The 25,431-nt window shown below is 44.1% G+C and overlaps 1 long non-coding RNA gene across 2 annotated transcripts in view; it reads right to left on the bottom strand.

The window, feature by feature from the left end:
* The window catches only part of LOC125892354 (uncharacterized), a 277,449-nt gene that overhangs the window by 226,351 nt on the left and 25,667 nt on the right, over window positions 1-25,431 (bottom strand). For both annotated transcript variants that reach the window (XR_007449735.1, XR_007449734.1), the window contains exon 3: window positions 17,313-17,354. This is a non-coding gene — a long non-coding RNA (uncharacterized LOC125892354). The remainder of the gene's footprint in view (window positions 1-17,312; window positions 17,355-25,431) is intronic.

Below are 25,431 nucleotides of genomic sequence, written 5' to 3'. Positions count from 1 at the left end.
TTTAACATTGGGACATGTGCGAGTGTGTCAGAACACTTTTTTTGTTTTTGTTTACACTTCCTGCCCTACTGGGGATTTTGCCATCACTGGTAAATGCACAGATTCAAAGCTAAGGCTCTGGTGAGTGTGTGTGTGTGTTTGTGTGCAGGCATGCATGTGTCATGTTTAAGCGTGTGTGCGTGTGCAAATCGATATGAGGCGTCATCGCGGGTTCTCTGCTCGTCTGAGAAAATCACACCTCGTGCTCGTTTCCAACCCCCTGCCAGGGACAAGACCCGCTGACAGCACTGCATTGTTATTTCTTCATGTTTGTCAAATGTGGCGTCTCGATGCACACGCACACATACACTTACACACACACGCAGATGTTGTCAGCAGTTCCCATCTTTTCAGACACCTCTCACTCCCAAGTGAGACAGAGTTTGTCAACTCGTTGCAGACGACCCGCCTGGAATCCACACACTCTGTTTCACAGTCCCATTTCCAAAACCATCGACTTTCTTTCTAATTAATTTCTTAAAACGACTCTTTGCTCTGTTAAACTTTTCTTGTTTGTAACCAGCAACGGCAAAATCTCGACGACCTTAGACAGAGGAGTGCTTGGGCTCACCACAGGAGCTCTATTAGCAGAAAAGCTTTGCAGGCACACACTTTAAGAAAAAACACACACATTCACGCACTCAGGGTGGAGGAGTATCGTCAGTCCACCTGCGTTCAGACAGGCTACCTCCTGTTCCTCCTGCCTGCAGCAGGCTGGCCCACCGCTTGTGCCTCCGTCTGCAAGCAGCCGCCTTTTCCAGCTCAGCAGCTGAGAAAGTGCCAATCCCACAGTTTAAAGGCCCCACTGGCCCTGCCAGCATGATAGATAGTTTAGAAATGAGGACGCGTGTTTAAAAAAGAGGAGAGGAGAGGGGGGAGAAAGGGAGGGAGAGAGAAAAAAGGCACGCAGCAGCAGCTGTCAGACAACACAGAGACCAAGCTTCCATGACCAGGCTCTTAACAGAGAGAGAAATGGGAGAAAAATAAAAGAAGGGGGCTTTTGAGAGGTGAGAGGCCCGAGCTGACAGGTACAAACTAAGAGAGGACTCAAACGGATGAGAAGATAAAGACATGCAAATACAAACTGCTAGGCAGATAGAGAGATTAGATTACGGAGGGTGCACGACAGAGAGGGGGCCCCGACAGCTCTCCACGAACCAGTACATTTACATGCACACGGCAGCCTGATTGCAGTCGTTTAAAAAAGATTAAGATACAGAAGCAGTTCCCAAATACTTCGTGATGTTTGCATGACTTGGTTTATGTCTAGAAGGATGTGTGTGAGCCTACAAAAAAGCACTATAAAATACCTGAATGAAAACAGACATTGATTGGTGTAATATCGTTTTCTTTAGCATTCACAGAGCATCACAACAGGTGATGTCATCTCCACATTTTTTCTCCCATCATTTAAACATTATTTGGCATCTATTCAACTTTGTCAAGTTTGTGTTGGAGTAAAAAACAGCAATTCAAAAAACTGGTGAGTAGTCCGAGTCTATAACTTTTTTCATACTTGCTAAAACTGTCAGTGTATTCACACAGCACTAAATGAGACAGAAAATCTGCTATTTATTTTATTCCTCTGCCTACTCTGTCACCTTGTAGCATTTCTAAAGGCCTTACTGCATGTGAACGAAAAGAACCAATCAGAGCCGAGGAGTCTCTAAAGAAGCTCTCAATCATGTCAACAAAGGCTAGTCAAGTGCGGTCAAACTGTCAAACCAAGCAGCGTCGATCAAATATGAATCAAGATCCTGTTACTGCACTGCAACTTTCTCAAATGTTTTCATTAACATATTTTAGTGTACTGTTTAGCTGCAGAATGGGAAAGTTTTCGACCCGGCCGCCATGTTGGAGGCAGTTAAAAGGAGTCCTGACCAACTTTCTCATTTTACAGCTAAACAGTGCACTAAAATATGCTTCTGAAAACATCTGACGTGAGAAACAGGCAATGCAGTGACAGAATCTTGATTTATATTTGATCAGCGCTGCCTAGTTTGACAGTTTGACCCTAGTTCACGAGCCGTGATTGACATGATTGACAGCTGCTTTAGAGATTCCTCGGCTCTGATTGGTTGTTGCTGCTGCAGTCTGATTCTAGCACATTACATTAGAGGCGGGAAGAGGAGGAAAGGAACAATTTTTTGACTATCTGTCGCATGTACTTTTTTCAAAATAGTGGCAGTTTCAGAAAATATGACACAAAGTTATTCTCACAAAAGTGAGTATTAATTTGTTGGCGATAAAGACGTTCACGTGACATCTGCAATCATGAGAGCGCTGCATTTATCTCGTCAGAACCAAATTACCAGAGTGCATGTATTTGCACTGATTGACATGAATGTGTTAATTCCATATGTACAATGGTTATTAGCAGGTTGTTTGAGATGTCACTTCTGACTGCATAATCTTGACAGACTGTCAGGTTGACTCATAATGTTCACACCTCTGACACCTTCCCAGCTCCATCGTGTGCGCACACACACACGTCAAGAGTCAACAAGTGGGATCTCACTAAAACCTGTGACGTAGCACAGTTATGCACATCCGTCGACACGCTGCTGAGATTAAAAATGGATGTTTGCAAATTTAAAAAGCACCCTGTCCTCGCCCTCTGCCACATCCCAACACTGCAGCTCTCTCTCTCTCTCTCTCTCTGTTGACTGTGATCTCCTCTCTTGGTGAGGAGTGTAAATGCGGTCAAATGGGCTGCGATTCAGGCCCCAGTGAGTTGCACTCCATTTGTAGATATGTATATGCCGTCTTCTTCCCCGCTGCTTTCACAGAGGCCCTGCCTAACACTTATTAAACAGATCTTAAGAACATCTCCATTTATCATTGCCACCTCGCTCATGCATCAATGCGTCTATGTGTGTGTGTATATATGAGTGTATGCGTGTGTGTGTGGCCCCAAGAGGCCTACTGTCGGTTCAGAGAGGGGGTGATGTAGGAAGATTAATACTGGTGTGACGGCAGAACCATGCCAGGGAGGAAGGGTCACTCATTACCCATCTGACCAGCCATCTCCAACCCAAACACATAAAAAGACACACACACACACACGCACGCACAGATGGCAGCTGCAATGAGAAGCTTCTGTAAACTTCTCTCCATCTTAATTCTCAGTCCCCTTTTCCTGCTTTTGTTAACTTTGTCCACACTCTCCTCTCTTCCTTTTCCTGTTTGTCTTTCGTCTGCCTCTTGGATTTTTATCAGGACTGATGAAATATATCTCTATAGTCTTGTTAAGTTTCGGGAGAAATGCCTTCTGTATAAAATGAATCGACTGTCTCCGGGCTCATCTTTATGGTCAGAGTGTGGAGGATGTATGGACGGAGGGGAGATGGGATGCGGTGGAGACAGGAGAGGGGTCAAATACTGCAATTACCGCCCAATTGATTTCCATTGGTGTGACGGAGAGAATAAGTGTTGCTCCGTCAATGTTCACTCAACCTGGCAGGGAATCCTCCTCCGAGAACGAGGGAGAGAGCAGGAAGAGAAAGAGCGAATCCCTCGATCAGTCCATTCATTCAGTCAGTCAGTCAGTCATTAATTAGGATGTTCACTTAATTTCTTTCATATGTTTATTTGTGTGTTCATTCAGTTGAGTTGCAGCTGATCAGTAGCAGCACAAATCATAATGAGCCTAAAATATCTTCTGGAATACGTTTAACGTTCCCCTCCAGACAGGTTTTTAAGTACTTGGCTGTGATTAATATTTTCTATTATATGGTATTCCCTTATAAAAAGTTTTTTTAAAAAGGTGATAAAAAAAACAGATCTACTCTCTCTGGCCTGCATCTGGCCTACACCCCACCCGCCGCCGTTGTTTGGGCTAGGTTTCGCTTTCTTCAGCGCACTAAAATCAAGTGTGGAGATAGGTCAGGATATGAAAGACTAGCGCTAGCTTGACCGGAAAGAGCAGTGCACATCAAACTCTAACTTCAGAGGAAACAACATCAGAGGGATTCAGCTGTGACACATTTGAGCCTCAGTCAGACCCAGGCTCAGATGAGGAGTCTGTCGTGCACCAAAGTGGCGCCTAGCAAATGTCAGGATGCTACGTGTAGTCTGCGTCTTTTATTTCTTTATGTTGTTTGTTAGCTCGTTACTAGCAGTGGCAGACATAACGTTCTAATAACTATCAGCTATCAGTCAAATTCATCTTTAACTTTGTTTATTGTGCGTTTTGTCTGTTTGGGCAACAATGTGAAGAGCTGCAAATGTGTTTCCTGTATTTGCATCAGCGACAAAAGCTTACCTGGCGTGCGTTTGAATCACAGATTTTAGGGAAGTGCACAGTAGAGGAATGTAAAAACACCTCTCTATTGACAAACTTTGCACAGATACAAGTCAGGATAGTCAAGGTCAGACACTTTAGGGGACATAAACAGAGGAAAATCACATTTTTGAGTGAAAGGGGGGTTTAAATGTATCCTCAGATCTCTTCTTTTAACATTATTTGGATGCATCTCTCACTTTAGCTGGTCATTTACTCAGCTGGGCAAATTGGGCAGCAATAAGTCTGAAACCACAGCTGAAAATGACGGTCCTAACATGTCATTTAGTGCCGTTTGGGAAATTTTCTTTAATCTGTTATTGGGTTGCGATGAAGACACTTGTACTCTGTCCAATTTCCCACGTTTCAGGATACATTTTTTTTATACATTAGTGTAAATATCCAAAAAACAGTCAGATAACACTGATCATTGCACTATTAAGAAAATTACACTTGATTCTAGAAAAGTGGACTTGTATTGGAAACTGGGGGAATTATGTCACCCCACTGGCACTAGCGAAATGCGATTTTAGGACTTAAAGGATGGCTTGGGAAAGAGGACTTTTTTTGCAGTGAGAGGAAAAAGAGGAATACTTGGAAGATGGAGGGTTAGAGGGATGGTGCTATCAAGGCAGGCTCATGCTTTCTCTGAGGTTTTACAGAAGGCACCCAGACAGGCTCTCATAAAGTAAGTGAGTGTGAGCAGGTCCCAGCGCCTTGGCCAAGGCTCTCTGTGAAAAAAATAAAAATACTACCCACACATACACCGCCACTCCTCTCAGCTCTTGTACTCCTCTATCACATCCTCTCTCTTCCTCTCCTTTCTGTTGTCCAAGTTTCTCCTGCAGTCGTTCTCTTTCCCCCCTCGAGTTTTCCCTGTCGTCTCCTCTGTTCTGCCCCCCTCCTCCTGTCTCCTTTCTAAAGGGCCAGACTGTGGTCTGTCGATAGAATCAGTGGAAAACTGTTTGGAAACCCAAACCTCAGTGAAATTATTTGATTACAACCTCCCATTACTTGCTGGTTTGGAGGCATTAGAAGCTCGCCGAGAAGTAATGATTTCCATTTTGTGTTTGAGTTGTAATACAATATTTGCTGTGGTTTCTTTCCAAGGACAGCGCGTAACAGTTGCTTGATTTTTCGGTTGTTTGGACATTTCTAAATTGACATTGTCTACATGGAAATACAGATAGAAATGAACGGGTAAAAGAAAAAATGGACAGATTCGAGGCGCTGTTACACAAAAATGGAAAACTTGTGTAATTATTTACCAAACTGCCTAAATCATCCCGCTCACAAAGCCGAGCGCAATTCTGATCCTATGGGGAAAGTATGAGTTAGTCGGCAGCAGTTGACTAATTAGTCAAAAGTCACAGAATTATGACCCTGCAGAACAACAGGAGAGAGACGAGGACTAATTAAGGCTACCTTGTCTCTCACCAGCAATTAAAAAACAACAAAGCTCGGCATATTTTCACCCCAAATCTCTCCGTCTTTGTCTGTTCCTCTCAAACTATCTCGACCCAATTTATCCTTTTCATTCATCTCTGGAAAAAAATCCATCATTTTTATGTCATTAAAGGTTATGAAAATCACAGTGCCATGGCAGAGGAGTCTGAGATGTGAGAGTCTCCTATAAAAAAACGACGTGTGGAGATGAAGTGGAGAGGTTAAAGGAGGAGAGGATGACGGCAGTTTGATGACGTAGTTCATCTGTTAGCAGAGGATATTTACAGGAGGTTGTGTTTGTACATGTGCATATACAGTAGCGTTTGTGTGAGTATATAAACACACGCGTTTATGTATTTCCGTGCATGCATGTGTGTATGTGTGTGTGTGTGTGTGTGTGTGTGTGTTTGTATGAGTGTGTGTGATTTGGCTGTTTGGCAGGTAGAAGGCTGTGAGTGCAGCCTGTCACAGCCCAGCCCTGATTACTCTGCACCATTCATCAAAGTGTCACCTCCCTGACAGCCGCTAATAAATATACTGCCACAGACCCCCACTCGCACCTGGCAGTGCACCACATTCACACACACACACCATACCCCCCTCACCCCCAAACACACACACACACACACTCATACTGCCACCCCCAGCACCCCAATGCAGCACCAAACACAGCTCGAACAGCAACACATCCTAGAGCTCATTTGCTAATTGCTGCAATTCCCATCAATTCTGTTTCTGTCTTGTTCAATGTCAACAGGAGCGAGAGGATTTAAATAAATTAATGAATTATATAAATAACCAATGGGGGAACATGTTACATTACCTTCCTCCATGTGTTTGTGCCCTGTACTTTTTGCTGTCATGCTGTGACATGATATATCTTCCCCGTTTTTAATTATAAGCGCACGCATGAATATAAAAAAAAAGAAGAAAAACAAAAAAAAACCAAATGCATGCACTAAAGTTTTTTTTCTCCAGCAAGACTTAATGAACTGTTGTTTAATGCACAGTGCCCCAGCTGTTCCACTTTCTGCTTGGAAACTGCATCTATCTACACTTTATGTATCAACCATTCTGAAAAATAATAGTGTTTTTGCTCTTGTGTTTCTGTATCAGTATATCTCAGTCCTCGTAGTTATTGTAGTGCAAACTTCTGAAATGGTATGATATTGCAATGTTTCAACGGGCCGCAAAAAAGGAGAGATCGCAACCACAAAAATGTGCATTTGCATGTAATTGCTGGTTTGTTTTCCCCTATTCTACTTCATTTGTAGTCAGTGTGGAACACACACCCATGTGGTCATCTCTCCTCTGTTTGTCTATGATTAGGCAGTATGTGACTGCTGTAACGTCTCGTTCTCTTACAGTAAGTGCAGCCTCTCATCTACAACTCCTGTCTCGGCTCCAGCAGATGCTCCCCGGCTCCCCCTGTTGGGAGACAGATGAAGCGTATGACTCAACAGGGCTGTGTGTGAGTGTGTGTGTTGCACATTGCGTGGGACTATGGTGGTCTGGTGGCGGAAGCGTGGATATCGGTATATCCTGCGCTGGAAGGTGTCCTTGCCAAGCTGTGCGTGTGGTTGTGTGTGTCTGTGGGCGATTGTGTGTGGACATGAGGCTGTGGGCATGCTGCGCTGGCAGATGGCATTACTGCATTGCCGGGCCACCCTGGCTAACAGGGGGAGGACAGGGAGAAGGTGGGAAAGGAGGAGGAGACGGGATGCAAGTCAAAGAGAGAGATGGGTGAGGATGGGTTGTGAAAATGAAAACTGTGAAGGGGGGAGTAAGCAGTGGGTGAGGAAAGGGTGGAACGCATGAGTTATTACAAGGAAGATAGGGTTGATGAGGTGATGAATGAATGCATGAGAAGAGGACAGGAAAGCGGTCCCGCCAACTCTTCGCATTGTTGCCCAGTTTATCCTCCCACACATTTTAACTCAATGCTAAAAACAAAACTTTTAAAAATACAACACTGCTCATAACTCCATTCTAATTTTGCTCCTCCAAGCACGATTCTGTGGTGGTCAGTGTTGCCAGCTGGGCTCCAGTTTGTGCTGTGTGCATATATGCGTGTGTGTGTTGGCGTGCGCTGCATGCCTGCTGGGCAGCAGGGCTGGGCCAGGTGTGGAGTGGGAGCAGTGGGAAGATTGGGAACAGTGGGCCTGTTAATTAGAGACGGGTGATTAATGGGACAGCAGAGAAGGCGCACTGTGTTAGGGAGGAGAGATGAAGGAAGGTGGGAGCGGTTGAGAGGAGAAGGCAGGTGGGGTGCAGGGGTAAACTGTTTGGGAAAGGAGTAAATATGTGATCATGTAAAAAAAAATTAGGAATGTTAAAAACCATACGTATAAAGCGAGGCAACTCAGTTGGCACTCCAAATGCACAATCTGCGCTGTCTAGCATACGTTACAGAGTTTTTATCAATGCCTATACATGTGTGTTTGTGTGCGTCTTTGGTGACGTCTGCCTTGGGATCCTGTGTGTAATTGAGATGTAAGAAGTGGCGTTGTGACAAACACTCCTCGGGGGATGTGGCGTGTAAACACCAATCATTTGGCAGATGCGCTGTGAGCAAATTGGCAGTGTATTCCCCGTGGCCAAGCCACACACCATTATCAGGATTGAGACTAATCGTGTGCCGTCTCCCATATGAGGAGCAATTAATTCACACCGAATCAAACTGCAAGAGAACAGAGTGAGGAGTGGAAAAAGTAGAGGAGATTGAGCGATGGAGAAGAAAAGCGTGGTGGTTTGTGAGACGGCAGAGAGGAGCCGAGGTAGTCAAGAGAGGAGAAGTTTGTGTGTAGTTTGATACATTTTCACCGGGATCGAAACACGCTGAAAAATAAATGCTGCTTTTAGTTTTGCTTTCAGAGTCACTCTTAGAGTTCAATCTTGTTTTTAACTGGGATAAACTTTCTGCAAAAGCTCACGGAGAGGAGAATAAATGACGAATGAGGAAGGCAGGACGGGGAACAGGAGTGCAAAAGCGAGAGAAAATTGACTTGAGAGGGCGTCCTGTGAAGCAGCCGAACATTTATAAATGTATTTCCACAAAGATTTGACACCCTGATAGTTTTACACTATCTGTATTTCTAGAAAGATGACACTTACAAGGAATCATTAATGGGAGGCTTCCCCGTTCTCACCTCAATCCAGTCTTGAGGCATTGTAGTGGAGAGCCTGCACAGCCAGACGCCAAGCCATTATTTCCTGTCTGATTGCTCTGCGGCCAGTGCGATTAAGGAAGGAGACTAAAAGGTAATTTTTCACTATGATGGACAGAAGGAGAGAGAAAAGTAGAGCCGGTCTGGGTTTAATCTCCTGCAGATGGAGGGAGTGAGGGAGGGACAGCAGCGAGAGGAGGGAAGCCATCGTTTCCAGGGATACAGTACCTAAATTAATCGCCCGGCCTGATGGCCTTTTGGATAAGATAAGTAGCATTATAATAAGGAAGGCCATATAAAAGACCAGACGGCGCTGACAAGCCAAGGGAGACTATTCAAAGTGTCTCTCTCTCTGTCTCATACACACATACCCTGTAAAGATTGGTCATTTAACCTTCTTTATTATTCCAGTGAAATAATTTTACCCCATCGTTGGCCAGTTTGTGCGTATAAAAAGACAGAGGGGACGAATGAAAAACGGAGACGGATGCACTGTGAAAGAATTATGGGCAGAGGACAACAAAGGGAGACTTCTTGGAGCCAGGAAGGCAGGAAAGAGTCAGAGCGAAAGAGATGTTTTTGAAAGCTCTTGTAATTCGTCACCTTGTCGCGGCAGGTTGTGTGCGTAATTCTAAGTGGTGATCACAACTTCACGGAGGAGGTGGAGAGGGAGATAAAGTAACACTTCGCACTGCTCAGTAACAGTATTGTTTGTCAACTTTGCGGAAGATTTATTTCAGAGACCATAAACTGCCAGGGAGGATCTGCTGTGATGGAAAGAAAAACGATGAGCAGCCATAGTCATAAAGCAAATGTTTGGAAAACTCGAAAGTGCTGCTGGTTTGTGAGCAGGTATTTACGCTCTTTGTGGGGTTCACAAACGCAAGTGTGAAAAATTATTTTGGCACATACAGAGCAAAGAGGGCTACAACTCTTATTTTCATTATCAGATACTTTGTCAATTAATTATCTGGTCTATTAAGTTTCAGAAAAGAGAACAGCAACTTAATTAAGTGGGAAAATCAGTTCCCCTGCTAATCATCTCGTAATATATATTAACACTGCATGTTTTGTATGCGCTACGACAACAAATTTTCATTTTAACAACATTAGTTTTTAGTTGCATAAGTATGAACAACTTCCAACTGGATCATTTCGAGTCGAGTCAGTTGCTTTTCAGATGGATTTGTGATTGATTACAAGCCTTCACATCAGTATGTGCTCTGCCCAGCATCATCACTACTAAATGTGCTTGAAATCAACTCTGTTTTGTTAAAACATTAATATCTTTCATCACCAACAGATACCAACACCTTTCTTCTCAGCGCTGTCCTGGCAACTTAACTGGAGAAAGAGGTTTATCAGCTTGTTATGTCAATCTCTGCAACCCCCTGCTTTGAAGTTTTAGCTTGTGTGTGAACGTATGCTTTTGTGTGTGTGTGTGTGTGTGTGTGTGTGTGTTTGAGCACTTGTGCACATCAGCATACTCTCAAACAGAGTCTGCCGGCTCTCTCGCAGTCCCGATTTGCGCTCCCGTTGAGTGATTCTGTGTGTGTGTTTCCCGCAGAGCAAACATGTTAGTTCGTCTGTTCTCACAGTGGGCAAACAGCGAAGGGGAGCTCATGAGCGGTGTTAATGGGGAGAAGAAGGAGCGGGGTAAAGGGTAGATTGGGGAGGCAGCACAGGAGGCGAGAGCAAGGAGAGGGGTTATAATTTAATGTGGAGCAAGATTTGCATCAGTACTTAATGCAGGTGTTTGATGGTGTTTATGTGTGTCATGTACAAGCAGGAGTGGGTATACATCTATGCGTGGGTGCATATGTGTGTGTGTGTGTGTGTGTGTGTGTGTGTGTGTATGTGTGTGTGTGTGTATAGGGGCCACAGGGCAACCTCGAAGAAACTCCACTAATTGCGACCACTGGGTTTTACCTGAGGGTCTTCTCTGGCTAATATCATTAGCTAATCTGCTGTGTGTTGTCCCCCTTGCCCTCTCCGTCAGAGAACCCCGCTCTAGTAGCACAACCAGCGGCATCCACCCCCCCAAAAACCCCCACTTACACCCCATGCCTCCTTCCCAGAGCCCAATGCAGACTGCTGAGTGCGGGCTTGTGCTGCTGGAAGGGCCCTGCATCTGGGCTCCACTGACAAAGAAGATTAATACCTCACACACACACACACACACACACACACAAGCATGGGCATACTCGCACACATTCGCGCCCACGCAGCAAGGTACCCTCATGGATCCTCTTCAAATGCACGCAAACACACACACGCATTCCAACCTCAATCAAAACCAAAAACAGAGGGAACCTGCACATCCTACCCTCCCACCACCACCCATACACCCTCCTTCATCCTGCCTCCGTTTCTCCAGGCTGTGGACCACTCCAAGTCTGCCTCCCCATTTTCCCTCCGTACCCCCACCTCCCACCCCACTTTAAATAGAATCTCCAGGCCACAGAAAAACAACTTTCTGCTGATGTGACTACTCCTTCATCCTTCCCATCTTTCCCCTCTTACTCCTACTCCCATCACACACCTATGGTTATGGGGAGCACGGCTGGATGTGAGCCCTGAGCTCTGATGCAGACGGTGTATCTGAGGGGGCTGCAGCGTGCGCCTGATGCCCCCTGTGGGGAAAAAGTCCACAAGGCAAACAAGCTCTCACAAGTCTGTTTAAAACCAAGTGCATCCAGCTTGTCCAGCGGTTCAAAGTAAAAAACACAGCAGCACAGCCCCATGAAAAAGATTCAGTAAAGTTTGAAATCATTCACCGTACGACAAACACATTTGCAATGTGAACTAAACTGATATAAAGGAAATTAAAAATCCTAACTCTAAGAATAGTTGTCAACTTGCCACAACTTCCACAAACTGATGCCCAGCTGACCACATATCTGGTTCAGGGACTTGTAAAAGTGAAACCACTAACACAATAGTGCCTAAAATAGCCCTTTGAGAAAGGCGAAAAGCCAAAGGGGAAGCAGAGGAGAACTGGTGAGGAAGAAGAAGAGAGGGTTATTTCCAGATGTGAATTATTTCTTGAGCTCACCTCTGTGTGTTCACAGTGGAAACTCCCAGGCACTCCCGTGGGGGCTGCCAAATGTGTGGCTTGGCCCATGCATACAATAACCTCCTTCAACCACATTCACCTGTGATCCGTGATAAGCAGCATGACTCAAGCACCACACCTGTCACTGGAGGCCAGGAGTGCGCATGTCGAAATGTACGAATGTGAAGTGAATTTGTGCAACAGAGTGAAAAGGAGGAGGGGGTGTAAAACGACAGAGAGAGAGTGAGAACGGGAAAGAGAGAGGCAAAAGAATGGAAAAACATTTGACCGTAGCGTTAGAGCAAAAATCAGATAAAAGAGTGATCACTTAGGCAGGGACTACTCTGGCACATCTCCGCATGCCTAAACGCTTCCCCGTGTCAGCACATTGGCTGCTTGTCAAAGAACAGAAAGAGAGAGAGCGACAGAGAGACAGAAAGACCGAGCAGCGGAAGGAAATCTACATCTGCGCAGAAACCCCAAAAAACGGTCGGGGAAAAGACACAGAGGAGAGAGGGTGGCAAAGCTGCGGTCCTGGTGAAGTTGCAACTTTTCATCCACACGCTACATCTCCAAGAGGACGGTGATACAGGTGAGTGACACTTCACTAAATAAGCAGAAACAACCAGCAGACACTTGCATCAGAAAATTTTAGAGGAAAAAACCCGAAAAGGCCAGACTTTTTCATCAATTAAAAATGAGAGGAATCAAGGTAAAATATTTAAGGCACAGAGAGCGAGACGAGCAGTTTGAAGGATGCAGTGTGAGCGTGTGAAGCTACAGACACACACACACACACACAAATACTGACGATGCACTTCCTGGCCTAAGTATTTGAGAACCTGCACACAGTAAATGCCAGAGCAGGGTTGCTGCTGAGAGATAATAAATATTGCTCGTAATGTCTTTCTTTTTTTTTTATTATTTGAACAGCTTTTCTATTACTGTAATGGAGAGCAAAGAGCGAGACTGACATCCTTCTTATCGTCCCGGTAACCAGCATCACTTCTGTCTTTTTAAATGTGTTATCATCTTCAGAAAAAATAATCACAAGTCCTTCCTCATACATTTATTTCCTTTAGAAAATTAGATTTATCGTATGGCGTAAAATCTTAAATAAGAAGAATCAATACTGATATGTTAAACGATTTATGATAAGGGATTTTAATGTTTTTTTTAACCCATGCATCCTTTTTAATCTACATTTCATATATTGTTTTTCAATTTCATTCAAGTGTGAGTCATGCACCGGAGAGAATTTACACGGAAACAGCAACAAAAGTGGTTTAACTGATTTGATACCAGGCTTTATAGCTTCCATGAAAATATATCAAACTGTCTTTTAGACTGTGTGTGGAGGGGAAAAAAACAGGGAAAATGTAGGTAATATCATTTAAACAAAAATAATAAAACACTTTTACCATGTAATTTTACCATGAGTCATATTTCAATATCAGAATATAAAGGGGAACATTTGTGAGCATTATAAAAATGAATAACTACAGTGGGAAGTGTCATGATCAAACTTGTAATGTTGTTTGGGCTATATTGTAGGTGTATTCATCCACTCTCTCCACCCTATCGGATCGGCATTCCATGTCCTTATAAATAATTCATTTTTTAATCTGATTTCCCAGAGCGATTCTCACTGTGTTAGTCACATATTCAATAACGGAGCGCGGTGAATAATCTGGCTGTGTGTTTCCGTGATTTCCCCCCATGTTCTGTGGAGGGAGGCAAGGGGGGGGGGGGTCTGTCGGAGTCTGAAAGTGACTGTGGAGGAGGAGAGGAAAGGAGTCAGATGCATCATCAGTCAACATCCCTACAGGTTGACAATGAACAGATGCATGCATTTTTACTACACATCCATGTTTAGGATTACTTGTCTCTCTCGTCTGGAGCCTGAACATCAGCGCCGTCTCTCACAGCGCTCTCTCACAGCTACACATCTGGATGACTTGTTCAATGATTAAACAATTTCTCAGTTGGTAATGAGAGGCAGGTCCAAGTGCAAGGGAAATGTGAAAGAAAAATGCTATTTCTGTCATGAAATATTATAAATAAAATACCAAATCTCCTTTCTCTGTTTTTCTATTGTTCATAATTTGTAGAAAAACAAATAAATCAATTAATTTCCATGACAAATCTAAATGAGAAACGCACATAAAATGTTCTATTTTCCACAGTTTATGGGATTATTTCCAGTGTTTCCTCTCAGAACTAAAACATGTGAATATAGGACATGGTTTATAGTGGAATTAAATGTATGGAGGAATTTGTCTTCATTAATATAGGACAGATATCCCATGGCATAAAACAAGCCAAAGATATTGTGGCCATTTTCTTCTCCACAAACTTGAGAGTGTGACACAAATATTCGGCGTGGTGAAGGAGTGGAAATGCATCACCATACCATGCCACTGTCCTTTTCCCCCCACAGTGCCCTGGGCGCTGTTTCTCCCAGCCACACAGTCTGGCCACAAACACACAGACAAATATGCAACTGCAGTTCACCAAGACCTCACAACACAGCAGACGCGGATCTCAATATGTTGCCTTTTTTTCTAGATCTTTCTTTGAAAAGCATGTATCTAATTTACGATCATCCTAATGTGATATTTTTTTTCGGCCGCAGGCGAGTGAATCCCACAACAATGGAGCTGGAGGTCAATGAGAGGGTTTGTACTATGTCAGTATAAATAAAAGCGAAAGCATCAGATGCCACAAATATGGAAAAATTCCACAAGAAGAAACGGTGCCGCCGAACACAGCAGAGGAATGTGCACATGAACTTCCACATGAATGTTGTGCGTCTACAAGGATGGCTAAATCACAGTCCATTTCTGCTAAAGGCTGCGTGATTGAATGACTGTCTGTAACCTAATCTTAGTAATGAAACCAACACGGCCGACACAGAGAGTTAATAGGTCTGGAACCGGGATTTTTTTTTTTACACACTGCTTTTACTGTGTTGAAACTGAGAAGACTCATCTGAAACCACGTGAGTTTGTGTTTGTGTGTGTGTGTGTGTGTGTGTGTGTGTGTACAAGGGACAAAAAGTGCATCAATAAAGACAGAATTAGTGCATCTTGCTAATTCTGAAACTGCCTAAGCAAGACTAAAATGATATCTCTCAAACATCCAATTAGTGCGTTCACTTATGTCCACTCAGCATGTTTGTTCATATTCAATGGTATTAAGTAACTAAATATGAAGTGATGGACCCAACTCCTAAAACCTCTCATCTATTAACTCCACTATCACGCGACACTTTGTAACTAAGAAACTTAACCTCTGACCGTTCGGTGACATAACCGGAGACACTGAGTTAATGATAAAGAGGTCTTGTGGCAGAATGTGGCGTGATTATGATGGCAGAAAAGGAAGACTGACTCTTGGCCTCGAAATGGATCGCTCTCTGGACAGCAAGTGCACAACACTTTCACATCTGCATGCACAAAAACACACTTAAACACACACACACACATCTGGAGCTGTGAGCTGCATGGAATCTCAACAGTTGGCTGGACAAACCTATAGCACCCCCTAGTGTTGTTTTAACATAATCCACAGGGCCACAGTGATCAGCGAGGAGAAGTGTATTTGACAATGACACTCTCCCTCTCACACATCAAAAGGCTGCAGATCATACATAAGGAATGTTTTATTCCTGCATGAATAACACCACAAGAACTTCTTCAGAGGAGAAACCTGGATCATGTCATGTTGTCTCAAAGGAGCAGGTGGGCATGACTTTCTCAAACACTTTTAACACGTTTAGACAAGCAACAAATTATTATAACCTGCTTTTTATTCAACGTCCCATAGGCCCTGTTCCATCCTAGGAGATCAGATTTGGATGATCTAATACGCACTTCAACACATTTACTTATTTTTTGGGCAGTTGTCCTACACGAGTCGGTTACAGCGTCCCAGACGACGGCTGACCTGAGGTTTTTCTCTCAGGCTAAAAGGCAAAGATCCCAGTTAGGTTTTTGGAGGGGTGAGCGCGATCTGAAGCCTTGCCCCGCATCCAAAGCAAACCCTTGGCTACAGCCTAATGTGTGTTTCCATCCCGGCTCGTGTAAATGTTTGTGATTAAAAAGGGAGATACGCGAGCCGAGGCGTTTCTGCAATCTTGCACATCCTAATTTGGTACTGGGGGAGTTAACACACCTGCCAGCTTCCTGCTGACGAGGGTGATTTCTCAACTGTTGTTGTTTGTGCCGTCAGTTTAAGGAGAGGCGAAGACAGCGAGAAAGGGAGGAGAAGTCTGGGCTGGGCAAGACGGAGCGAGCACACATGCACACATGTGAAATACAAACGCATAGATCCCAGGCTGATGCCAATAACGGGCCATCCGAACATGTGAAAACGTTGACTGCTTGATGATTGATGGTAGTTATTTGTGGCTTTCTAACCCTCCTCTTTTGCCTCCCCCTCTTCCTCCTCTTTCTTCGTCCTCTGCTCCGTCTCATTTTTGTGCTGTTGTCCCCCCCACCCCTCAGACAATGTGAACATGATTAATAATGTGTAATGTTGTGTGAGCGGCCTGCTGTCCATCATTTCTGTGTATCTGACATTCTTCAAAACCTGAACTCGGAGGACAGAGATGTGACCACTGAGTTTCAGGTAGCCCGTCAAACTGAGGACACAAACCTGATCAAAGTTGAATCAGGTTACATTTAAAACACATAATCATCCAGTAAAATGTCAACTTCTAACACTTATATACCAAATCTCTGAAGACCTAAACAAAAGATACTGTTATATGAGTGTATATTGTGTATGACAAGGCCCATACATACTTTCAGTTCAGCCAAAAAAGCTTCGAGTTTCACACTTTTTTGTGAGAAAAGCTCAGTTTTTCCATTATGTATATCTATATTTAGATGTTGGTATGGGGACAGACATATAAATAAAGATGTGAATACGGAGACAAATGAATAAGTGGCAGTGTAGTTCTGGGTGTCTGCTATTACTGCCACACCGCCAGCTCCCCATCCATCACTCGCTAACACTGTGCGTCTGAGTGTGTGTGTGTGTGTGTGTGTGTGTGTCTGGAGGAGGAAGAGGAGGAGGATAAGGAGAGAGGAAGAGGGAGAGGACATCGGAGGCCACAGTGCAAGTTCCTCATCCATCATTCTGCAGGCCCAAACTTCAGAAGCAAAGGAAAGGAAGAGGGGAAAGGCAGAGAGGAGAGATGTTTTCTCAGAATGATTCTTTGCTTCCTTCCCCTTTTCCTCAAGTAATCAATGAGGCAAAACGGTGCCGGCGTTGTTTCTACAGCACAGCCAGGAATTCCTCTGTTTCTTTGACTCACCCGCTTTGGCCGACAATCATCCTCCTTGCTGCACGATCCGGGCTGCAGACAGACAAGGGGGGGAGGGATGGACAGAGAAAGAGAGAAGGAGGGGGAGACAAGACAGGACAGGGCCTTTAGTCTAGAGATCATTACCTTTACATTATTAATGTATGGCCAAACCACAAAGGACATTCACAGACAATGAGGAAGAGAGTGACTGCTTCTCTGCTCTCCACAGTGAAACATATAGGAGAAGTGGATTTCTGAATTGAACTATGTGGTGTGCCCCCAACTGAACCGAACTGAGCAGTCAGCTCAAAAATTAATACTTTTTTTTTTGGACCAAAATGTGTCAATAAATACTGTCAAGTACCAAAAGCTGACAGCTAATGTTTGGTTTGATTCATAGACTTATTCTTTGATTGGAAAGTTCCTGATTTCAATCACAATTTTGTAATTTTCTAGTAAGTTCATTGATGAAACTATCATGTTAGACAACATTTAACATCTGAGAAGTTTGATGTCTTTTGTGAAATGACAAAAATGGGCTTTGCGGGAAAAACATGTTTATATTTTTTAAAGAAAGTCGCTTGGGGAATTGTTTCGGTTTTTATGCCAGCATCATATCGGCACTACTACAGAATGTTACGAAAGAAATGATAATCATTGTTAGAATCACACATTTGCAGAAAAAATGTGTAAAAGATGTCAGAATGTAGTTATGGAAATGTATTTATCAAAAGATTAAAACCAAAAACAAGATAAAAGTAAAAAAAAATAAAGCCAATGGATGAAAAATGTGTGTAGGCGTCTGTATGTGTGTGTGAGGCATAAAGCAGGTTTGGCAGACACTTTGGTGAAGCTGAGAGCAGAATTAAGGAGTGTGCTTTGTGTTTCATTAAATGCTCAATATATCTTGTGTTTTCTGGATCATTTAAGCCCCATTACAGAACAGTGGCACTGCTTTAATTTCTAAAGTGCCTTTCAAAAGGCATCACCTCAGGCGCTTATTCCCGCTCTCTCTCTCACTCACACACTCACACACACACACACACACATATGCATACACATACATATGTGCGTGCAGTCGTATACACACTTGCACGCACACAGATGCAAGCATTTGTGCTAACGTGCGAGAAACGTGCAGGTGTGTGGCCTCACAACAAATAAAGTCAAACACAACGCCTGCACTCTCCTATCTTCGTAACCTCTCTGTGTTGTTTTATTCTAAAGCTTTATTTCTCTTGTTCTCTGCACTGTGTCTGCTTTTGTCCCTCTGTGTGTCTTTCTGTGTAACAGATGACAGCAGCCTTGCAGTGGCTGGGGCTGCTGTCTTGGCTGCCGGACCCATTTGACTTGCCAGCTTGGCCGGAGGATGAACCCCCGGACTAACTGGAGCCAAGGTCAGATTCTCTGAGTGTGTGCGTGCGTGTGTGTGTACAATTGTCCATTTAGTTTGAGGTGTTAGTGCTGATGGGGACTGCATGCTTGGTTACAGTATATGCACGGTACTAAACGTTAAGAGGAAAAAAATCCTTCTGCACATTTGCGAAATTGATTGAGTGTTTGCATGTGAAGGTATGTGAGAAGTGTGTGCTGAGCCAGCTGCAGATTGAAGGGAGGTGGAGGTAAGGGGAGTGTTGTTCGGAGCAACTGATACATTGCAAATAGAGTGGGCTTCCTGTCCGGGTTTTGTGGCCAAGGTGCTAAACGCTTCAGGAAACCAGATACACTTGCACATCCTCTAAAGAGATAGAGGGACAGGGTGGGAAGGTGGGGAAACACGAGGGGCGGGAGGAAAAAAAGAAAGGTAGAGAAAGAGCCAGACACTCTGAGGATCGTCTGCATTTTGTTTTCACCCCTCCAACTTTGTTGTATTACCGTAGCACTCCTGTAATCTGAGATTATTCAAACAGTTTTGCATTTCAGTCAGTGATGGCTGTTTGAAATCAAAGGCGGGTTCATTTCTCAGAGAATGCCTTTGTCGTTTGTTCTCCTTCTCCTCTCTAATGAGATGGAATGTGGCTAAATTAGCAGCTGAGAGGCAAAGCTTCATTTACAAGACAATCAAATGATCCTTTACAAAACACACTCAATATGCATTAGATGTCAGCTTTGTGAATATAGGATGGCCTCCTCGTGCACCCAAATGGGGAGGGGGGGTGTATTTGGATGTTGCGCGGTGGTGAAAAATGCCAAACTGAAATCATCCATCACAATGCAATAAAAAGGCCTGCAGCGCTCTGAGTGGGTGAGAGGAGTGAGATGTTTGTATTGGCCCACTGGGTTTCCCCTCTTTGAAGGAGGGAATGTGTAAATGAACGTGTAAATGTTAAAAAATGTTCTTTTTATTAGACGAATTGCATCATTAAATCACATTATAAAAACAAAAAATGCACCATTAATTTCCTCCCCAAACAGCCGTAAGTACATGTCTCTCTGTCCCTGTGCCCATCTCTGTGTACCCCCATGGGGCGGCAATTCCAAAGCTATTCCATTCCATTATACAGATCAATCAGGTTGGGGAGATCTATGAACACATGTTTGGGGCTGGATGAGTCTGAGGGCAAAAAAACCTACTTCCTAATTGTGAGTAGGCTTGTTTCTCTGTCTACAAGCCAAACAGAGGTCCCAGCAAACAGGTAGTGTCTCCTTTCCACTTTTTGCCCTTCCTCCACCAGGACATGAAAGGTAGCATGAATAATAGATGAGGGAGGTGATGAGATCAATCAGAGGCTATCTGTCTGGGAGATAGGAGTGGACAGAGTAGGACGTAGATCTGCACTGGACTAGAACAGCCGACCAGCTGTCAGAGATTGCAGCGAGAGGTGGAGATAAGCACTCTATAGACCGGGGACCGCTCGACCAGAGAGACCTTAGTGCAAATATATGAACAGAGAAAAATGAGGATAGGAAACTGCTAGAGGCCTAAAAGCACATACAGAAACATCTCATCATCCACACCCATCCCTGCATGCATTGACCCCCCGCACCTCTGCATCACACGTTCTCACATCTGTGACAATGCCACCGCAGCATGACAAATGCAAACAAAAGGTTCACCTATTCATCACTGTAGCGAAGAGGGTGGGGCTAATTATACAACTGTGAAAATTATGACATTCTGTTGTTTTGTTTGTCCTCTAAGAGATTACCATGCTGAGGATGGAGGTGTAGAGGCGGGAAAAAATAGCCTCACAGCTTCTCTGTGAGGGGGCACACGAAGGCGCGGACACACACACAAACAAACCCACAAACACACACACAAATACAGCTTGTGTCCCTGCCGCCTGTACCTCGTCTCTGCTTGCAGGCATGATTAATCCAGTGCAGAGTGGGAAGATTTTGACCCTAAACAGAAAAGTCCTGTTGAGGCTGCGAGAGGCACTGATTTATTTAGGTACCACTCCGTCCACATTAATTATCCCCGCGCAGGTGCAAGCCCAAATTCCTCTTCCCCCAGCTGTACCTATGCTGTGATACACACACATACACACACACATGCACACACACAAATAAATAAATAAAGCCAAGCACATGCAGCCTGCCCCCAATGCCTTGCCAGGCTGTACTTATAGTGTCTGGGTGGCACAGAGAACACTGGCCGTCACCGTGGTGAAGGATTGCGCACCCAGATTTAGCACAAACGCAAATAACAAACCAATAGCAAACACAAATACAGCGACACAAACAGAGTGTGTCCTGGAGTGTCCTCTCATGCAGCACCGGTTTTCCTGCTTTCACTTCTCCTCCTTGTCTTCCTGCACCCCACCAGCGAATCCTTTACTTTAATAACCATACCATAATGGAAGAATACTCTATTTGAAACAAAAACGCTGCATTTAAACATTTAGTTAAGTTGAAGCAAATACATTTAAGAACATTAAGCTTCGCTTTAGGGACCAAAAAAATTAAGAACCATTCTGGAGCTTCAGAAGTTTCTACCTAAGAGTAAAATGAGAGACTTTCTATTGCCTAAGCAGCATTTTAATTAAAGGTGAGGTTGGGATCTTATGCAGGGTTCCCACATTCTCCCATTTTCATTTTTCCATGATCATCAAAGACCCTTAAAAAATCTCCATGACCATTCACACATGTACAACACAACCACTGCTCCATCTCAAAAAATGCTGTACAATTTAATAGTAATAGTGGGGCATAGCATAGGAATGGAAACTTTGGGATTCATGATCCTGTCACACACTAAAATCACTTTAAATTTCTTTAAAACTCTCATGACTTTTCCAAGTTTTCCATAAATGTGGGAACCTTGGTTATAAAAGGGTAGCGATCAGTTAGTCAGTAGATCACATCCAAAAGGAAGTTACAAAACCGCGGATACAGCACCAAAAACAAAAAAGCCAAGCGGACAAAGCTTGTTCAAAAACAAGAGTGACTCAAAGGTTGACTTTCATCTTATCTGGTGAGCACTGAAGGAGAGGATGGGGATAAAGAGCATTCCAAAGTTGTTTTCTGACGGACGCGTAGATGCCAGCAGTTAGCTTAGTTAGCTTTCTGAAGCATCGGCTTTTCCATTACAACAAATATAACATTCCTACAAAACTACAGTAGCTTGTAAAGTATGTACAAACAGTGTACGGAGGAGGGGCCAAGTTCGATTACCTTTAATCTAACTGAGTAAAAAGATGGTATTTCTCTATCAAATCCACTGGCGTAAAATTATACGGCACTTAAATAATTGTACATTGTTTCTTCCCAGTTTTGCTCACTTCACCAAAACTCATCTTCCAACGCCTCCTCCCCCTCTTACTCTCCTCTTTGTCAGTATTATTGTGAAGTTACTGTCCCCAGGTGACACCAGGCTGGGAGTTACACCTGTGTTTGTATCTGCACTTGTGTGTGTGTGTGTGTGTGTGTGTGTGTGTGGTACCAGCAGCCGCTCCACCACTGTGTTTTCCCCTAACAGAGTTAGTGGTGTGTGATGTGTCACTGAGAGCTCCACTCATTATGGCCTACATTAGCACCCTACCTCGCCCTGATTAGTCCCCCGCTGAGCTGAAATCCACAGTGCAAGTGTGTTTTAGAGTGTGTGTGTGAGGCTGAGAGAGCCGGGAGGAGAGACGGAGAGAGTGGAAAAAGAAAGAGAGGGAGACCTTTCTCCTCTTTAGGATGAACATTGTCTCTTCATCCCAGTGACAGCTTCCTCATTTCTCTAATACAAATGGCTGCCGGTGCTGGTCGGCATGCATCAGAAGCTTGGGAGTGGGCCCCATCACTGCTCCTCCGTCGCTCTCATTTATTACCCAGTTTGTTTGCACTCTTATCCGCGGCCTTGCCCTGCCAGCCTATCCATCAAACACACACAGACACACACGGGCTCACATATACACACGCGTCTGCCCGCTGACAGTCAGCACCTCACCTTCCTGAACATTGAGACACATGCATACTTACATAGTGTTTTGCGTTTGCATGAGCCCTCGCACACTTATCTCTATGCCCACATACGCTGCCCTAACAACACACACTTACATGTGTAGTTCAAATGGTGAAGTCTCCCACGCTTTTTTCTCCTGTCACACCACTCTGTCATTGTCATCTGTTCTTTAGCTCTATTTGTTCCTGTACTCTCATTTTCATTCTACAGACACCCCCCTGCCTCCCAGTCACAAATTCCCATGAGGACAAGTGTGTATAAGAGCATGACATTGATCAAATCCTCACTCATCAATATCAGTCAATATGCATAATCTTATAGATTCATCAGTCAATACTTTCATGAATGCCTGCCCACAGCTCATGCTATTCCTCAGGGGGTCTGTGAACACACCGCGACAGTACAGAGGAAAAGAAAACTGTGTGTATAACCAGCAGCTCAAAGAGGAAACATCTTTGTTTCAAACATGACCAGGAGAGGTGCATTGGCCATCTTCCATCACAGGCAAAGAGAGTGACAGTTAAGCATTACTTTTCAAATATGCAAATATTACATTTAAACAAAGTGAAAGCTTTAAAATAAAAAGCACTTTATAATCTTAAACCGATAGCAGTTCTGGGAGAGATGTTAATCAGTGCAAATAAGCAGAGAATATCCAGCACATATAGTATCACAGGGTTTAGCTACTATATTTTCAAGTAGCTTAATGTGTAATAAAGCTAAAACCACTAATTGATGGAGCGATTAGTGGGATTGACCGAATCAATCAACACCGTTGATGATTGATTAGATAATCAAGTTATTTTTTAAGCAAAAATTAAAGACTCTATGAAAATAATGGACCTAGCCACTGTGAAATCACCCACTGATTTGCAGACTCTCATTTTGAAGCCTCAAGTTTGGCATTTTAGCCATCGCCATCTTGACTTTTTGGAGCCAGGAGTGACCATATTTGGACAAGAGGGTGGAGCTGTGGAGGAGCAAGGGGGGGGGAACTGACTCATAAGCCCCTTTTACACTGCCAGATTTTCCGTGAATGTTGGGCCGTTTTGCCAGCCAGCTGCGAGTGTTTATACACACAGAGGCGGAATGGCGAGTTGATCCGAGGCACCCAATTTCCCGCCTCGTAGGGTAGTCATATTGGCGGAACCCTTTTAGTTTAAACAGACCGAGGTGGCCTTCCGCAATGGGAGAGGCTGTTGATGACTTGTGGGAGGAGCTGTTGATGCTGCCGCACGTGCGAGCCACTGGCATTGGATAAACAGGAAACAGCTGATAGCAGGAATTAGCAAACAGCTAATAGAAAGAGGGAAACACAAACCTGACAAACACTGTGAAGATGAGCAACTGAGGAGACAAGGAATTGCTCGCCCTCCTTGTCCTGGCAAACAAAGAGGCCATTAACCGTCAGATGGCGCGAACGGTGAAGAACGGGCCGATTTACGAGAGAATCTCCACCTGACTATCGCCGCCTAACTAGCCGCAGCTTCCCTCCCACATCACTGTTTACGTCACATGCTGAGCTACACGTTTTGTTACTTGCTCACGCCCCCCATTGCCCCGAAAAAGGCGCACTCTGTATAAACAAAAGTAGGCAGGCATTTTGTCGCACTCGCCAATTTTGCTTTTATACTTCCATTGCTGAAAAAAGACTGATTGGGCTTTCCTGCAAATTCGTACAGTTCCTGTCTAAAAAGGGCTATAGACTGTAGTGACACCTTGTGGTGGCTGTGGCTCAGAAGTAGAGTGGGTCGTCCACTAATCGGAAGATTGAAGTTCAATCTCCGGCTTCTCCTCCTCCTTTCGCCCAAGATTGTCGTACAGTTAAAAATATTTTTGCGCTAATTATACATACACACTCTCTCTGACCAAGAAGCAGTGAAGGAAGTGTGGTGTAACATGTGAAACACATCCGCAATGAGAGAGACCGACGGACCCACAGCATCATTTCATAACTCAGATAGCCTGCTTCAACAGGTCAGATCACATCAGGCCACACACACTGACGGAAAGAGAGAGAGCACACCAGCGTGGAGACAAAGAGGGAGGACGTCTCAGCCCATCCAGGTAGCCGTGGTGCCAAATGCCAGACAACGGAAGAGAGTGGCGACAGCCAGGGAGGTACCTCAAGTGGAGAGGAGCAAGGAAGCGAAACGTGTCTTTATCTCTTATTGCAAATTTTTATAACTAATAGAACAATAAAATGCATCAAACTCAGTGCACAAGGTTTCTGTGTGTAAGAGTCTTTATCATATGACAGATTTAAAATACGTATACAAAAAATACAGACTTGGTGTGCAAAGTAGAGATGTATCGATTTTAAAATTCAGGGCTGATATCAATACCAATGTTTAAAACAACTATTTGGCTGGTACCTGACACCTGTGGTTTTTATTTATCCCGCCTTTTGCCAAGGAAACAAAGAAATCTTCACTACAAACAAATAACTGAACTGTTTTAACTAGTCGTTCAGTCCTTCATACCTCTGAATGTGTACAAATTCAGGGAAACAATCAGGTGCGTCCTCTGATGCAGGGGTAGTGATTTTCCTGCGTCCTGAAGGCATCCTGGGGAACATCTCTGGTCATCCCCACCAGTTCTCTCATCACACAACAGTGAGATCACAGAGCCCATTTGCCGAACAGTCACTGCATTCTTCTTGTCCCTGCACATTAATTTAAGTGTGTGGCCGTTAGTCTCCAGCCCTGCTTTTAAGCCTGTGCAAAACTGATGTGA

The sequence above is a fragment of the Epinephelus fuscoguttatus genome, linkage group LG7, assembly GCF_011397635.1.
Source record: "Epinephelus fuscoguttatus linkage group LG7, E.fuscoguttatus.final_Chr_v1".
NCBI lineage: Eukaryota > Metazoa > Chordata > Actinopteri > Perciformes > Serranidae > Epinephelus > Epinephelus fuscoguttatus.
The sequence above is the reverse complement of the archived record's forward strand: the minus strand, read 5'-3'. Positions and strand labels throughout refer to the sequence as shown.